Source organism: Gekko japonicus, unplaced genomic scaffold, assembly GCF_001447785.1.
Source record: "Gekko japonicus isolate JY-2015 unplaced genomic scaffold, Gekko_japonicus_V1.1 scaffold777, whole genome shotgun sequence".
NCBI lineage: Eukaryota > Metazoa > Chordata > Lepidosauria > Squamata > Gekkonidae > Gekko > Gekko japonicus.
Genome location: NW_015160858.1, coordinates 17674 through 22105, shown reverse-complemented (window position 1 = coordinate 22105; position 4432 = coordinate 17674). Strand labels below are relative to the sequence as shown.

The window sequence follows — 4432 nt, the reverse complement described above, 5'->3', positions numbered from 1 at the left end:
GGGCGGGAGAGAGAGCCCAATGGGGATGCAAAACCTGAGACTCCAGCCAATGCTCCCTCTAAGCCAGGGGTGTCAAACATGCAGCCTGGGGGCCGGATGAGGTCCCCGGAGGGCTTCTATCAGGCCGGCAATGGACCTGGCTGTCTTCTGCTTTTTCTTCCAGTTCTGCTGCTGCTGTGTCATCGTAGGTTTGCAGCTTACAGGTACACACCTGAACAGCATACTCAAGACTCATCCATACTCAAGACTGCAACAGCAGACATTTTGATGCAATAATTCAGCGCAAGAGGTGTCAGTTATTATTAGACACTGTTAAATAAACAAAATATTGCAAGAGTGCTCATGTTTTAGCATGTTTTTATTTTAAGTTAAAAAAAAACCCCTTTGTGTCCTTTATTAAGTTTATATCTCTGCTACCTGGCATTACATTTTATGACACACATGGCCCGGCCCAACAAGGTCTCATTTATGTCAGATCCGGCCCTCATAACAAATGAGTTTCGACACCCCTGCTCTAAGCTGTGGAGTCTTGTGAGCAAAAATTGTGAGCTCCTGGCATTCAAGTTGTGAGCAAGCGATTTGGCTGCTGCATCAATTAGTTTGCTCTGGAGCCGTCCTTCCTGAGCGAAGACAAAAAGGTGTGAGCCAGAGGCTAAAAAACTGTGAGTTGGCTCACACTAACTCAGCTTAGAGGGAACACTGGACTCCACCCCCCCACCCCCACCCAAAGATGCCATTTCCTCCAGGGGAACCAAGCCGAAGAGCCAGCGCTGTCCGAAGACATTTCCGTGGTCATGTGGCCGGCATGATTAAACACCAAGGTGCACGGAATGCTGTTACCTTCCCACCGAAGTGGTACCTATTTATCTACTTGCAATTTCTTGCTTTCGAACTGCTAGGTTGGCAGGAGCTGGAACTAGAGATGGGAGCTCACTCCATCATGCGGCACCTGGGTCTCGAACTGCTGAACTACTGACCTTCCACAGCCTGCAGTTCAGCGTCTTAACCACTTGAGCCACCGCAGCTCCATTTTGATTATTAGGCTCTGAGCAATTAATTTTCTTCCATTTCTTGATCACAGTGGAATTTCATCCTTCCTCCAAGCACCTCAAGGCACTGTATGTACACGCTTTCTGCCTCAGCCTGTCTGCAACGGGGGATAAAAATGTGGGCCTACTTTGTAGGACTGTGGTAAGCATTACAGTAAGGAGCCAACTTGTGGACACACAAAATGGTATGTCTCTTTCTGATCGGGCCCAGGGCTCCATAGAAAATGAACAGCGTGCACATTCAAACACACCGTCAGGCTACTCTAGAGCCCTTCGTCCAGATGTGCATGCTGCTTTTCGATGTGGAAGGTTTTTATAATGTGTTTTTTTAAAGCGTTTTTGACGTTCCCAATATGTATTATGAAGTGGTAGGGCTCAGAACTGAAAGAACAAAGTTTGAGTCCAGGGGCACCTTTGAGACCAGCAAAGTTTTCATCTGGGTATAAGCTTTTGTGTGCATACACACTGCATGCACCTGAAAGTTTATACCCAGAATGAAACTTTGCTGGTCTTAAAGGTTCCCCCGGACTCAAACTTTGTTTTGCTGCTGCAGATCAGCACGGCTGAGAGAGCCGATTTGGTGTAGTGGTTAAGACCGCGGACTCTCTAACCTGGGAGAACCGGGCTTGATTCCCCACGCCTCCACATGCAGCTGCTGGTGTGACCTTGGGTCAGTCACAAGTTCTCTCAGAGCTGTTCTTTCACCAGCATTTCTCGAAAGAGCCCTCTCGGCCCCACCTACCTCACAGGGAGTCTGTTGTGGGGAGGGGAAGGGAAAGGAGATTGTAAGCCACTCTGAGACTCCTTCGGGTAGTCAAGGGCAGGGGATAAATCCAACCTCTTCTTCTTCTACCCACCTGAGTCTAGCTCAGAGCCAAGTCTGTGAGAAAGTAGGCCTTGTATTATTCGCTGAGCATCCCTGTCTTGGGTTGCCAACTCTGCCTAGGGGAATTCCAGGAATTTAGGAGGTGTATTTTGAGGGTGGAGGTTGGCAAGGATGTGATGCCACGGAGGATGCCCTTCAAAGCTGCTCTTTTTCTCCAGGGGAACGGATCTCTGTGGTCTGGAGATGACTTCTAATTCTGGGAGAACTCCAGATCCTATCAGGAGATTGGCAGCCCTGCCTGTGAGGTAGCTCTGCTAGAAAGAGTGCACTGCGACCGATTAGAGATTTGAAGCCAGGGCCGGATCAGGAGAGGTTAGACCTGTACCTAGGGCTTTTTTTGTAGAAAAAGCCCAGCAGGAGCTTATTAGCAAAATAGGCCACACCCAACAGCAGGGACTCATTAGCATATTAGGCTACACCCCAACAGCACAGCTCGTTAGCTTTTTAGGCCGCACCCCCATGTTACCAGAAGTGTGGCCATCCAGCCACACCCACCCTTTGCTTGTTATTCTGTTTACCCTGTTTGTTGTCAAAACCCAGGGCTTTTTTTGTAGCAGGAACTCCTTTGCATGTTAGGCCACACACCCCTGATGTAGCCAATCCTAATGAGTTTCTGCTGTTGGTGGTGCCCTATGATGCTAATGAGTTCCTGCTGGGCGTGGCCAACTCGGGAGCCAGCCGGAACTCCGTTCGTGTGCGTTCCTGCCCAAAAATAGCCCTGCCTGTAACCAGAAATCGTTTAGGGCTGCCAGGTCCCCATCATCCTAAATTCTGAGATTCATTGGCTAGGGTGTGATGATGTCAGGTGTAGGGTTCTATTAATGTCATGAGCTGCAGCTATGGTCGCCAACCCCAGGTTGGAAGTTTTCCGGAGAGCTGTGGATGGAGCCTGGGGAGGGTTAGGGGAGGGGAGGCACCGCAGAAGAGGATAGTGCCATAGAGAGCTAGTTTGGTGTAGCGGTTAGGAGCGCGGACTCTAACCTGGGAGAACCGGGCTTGATTCCCCACGCCTCCACATGCAGCTGCTGGTGTGACCTTGGGTCAGTCACAAGTTCTCTCAGAGCTGTTCTTTCACCAGCATTTCTCGAAAGAGCCCTCTCGGCCCCACCTACCTCACAGGGAGTCTGTTGTGGGGAGGGGAAGGGAAAGGAGATTGTAAGCCGCTCTGAGACTCCTTCGGGTAGTGAAGGGTGGGGTATAAACCCAATCTCCTCCTCTTCTTCTTCTTCTAGAGCCCACCCTCCAAAGTAGCCATTTCCTCCAGGGGAACTGGTCTCTGTAGTCTGGAGCAGTGTTCCCTCTAAGCTGAGTCAGTGTGAGCTAGCTCATGGTTTTTTAGCCTCCCGCTCACACATTTTTGTCCAGAGCAAACTAAATTTATGCAGCAGCCAAATGGCTCGCTCACAACTTTCATGCCAGCAGCTCACAAAGTGGAATTTTTGCTCACAGGACTCCACAGCTTAGAGGGAGCATTGGTCTGGAGATCAGTTATGATTCTGGGCGGAATCTCCAGGTCCCACCTGGAAGTTGGCAACATTAACTTGAGCATGGTAATTTCCAGTCAACGGCTGTATTACTAGCGGTACTTCTGCATACCACTGGATAATAGCGGACGATATTTGTCTCAAACTACGTGCTCTTTATCTACTCAACAAAACAAAGCCTAACATGGAAACAAACTATGTGCTCCTTGTAAAACTTTCGCCCTCATTGTTGCCTCCCATTTCCACTTTCCATGCAGAGCAGATGCCACCAGGAGGCATGCGTAGGAGTCCCGTATCTCTGCAATACTGCATGCCGTCAGCGTGCTTACTGGCAATCCTTTGCAGATTTAATTAGCGCGCCTTTCGTCTCTCTCCAGAGATGTTGCAGGGTGAGAGACTGCAAGGTACCATGCAAAACTGCCCTGGGAAAGCTGGGGGTGGGCGGGGGAGAAGGCAATTAATCCCTGCCTTAATTGCTAAAATAGGAGATCCCTGAGTTACACCCACCTGTAAACTGCTTCCTTCAACCTAGACATGATTATTTAATACCAGCTAAGTGCAGATGAAGCCGCCGTCTACGAAATCAGACCATTGGTCCATCAGCATCAGAGTTGCTGGCTCCGACTGGCAGGTGCTCCCCAGGCTGTTGGGTATTTCGCATCACCTGCTGCCTGGTCCTTTTAACTGGAGGTGGCAGGAATTGAACCTGGGACCTTCTGCTTGCTGGACAGATGCTCTGCCACTGAGCCACAACCCCTCCGAAATCCTTGCTTTGTTCTTCATGAGTTAATTTCTGGCACACATGAGCAGACTTTTAAAAAAAATATTGAGTATACACACACACACACACACACACATATACATACATAAGGGCTTTTTTTGTAGCAGGCACTCCTTTGCATATTAGGTGACGCCCCCCTAATGTAGCCAATCCTGCAAGAGCTTACAGAGCTCTTCTTACAGGGGCTCCTGTAAGCTCTTGGAGGATTGGCTACATGAGGGGTGTGTCGCCG

At 49.5% G+C, this 4432-nt stretch overlaps 1 non-coding gene across 1 annotated transcript; it reads right to left on the bottom strand.

The window, feature by feature from the left end:
* Window positions 1-4104: 4104 nt before the first annotated feature.
* On the bottom strand, window positions 4105-4176 carry TRNAA-AGC. The gene has a single exon. It is a non-coding gene; the product is annotated as a tRNA-Ala (tRNA).
* Window positions 4177-4432: the final 256 nt, after the last annotated feature.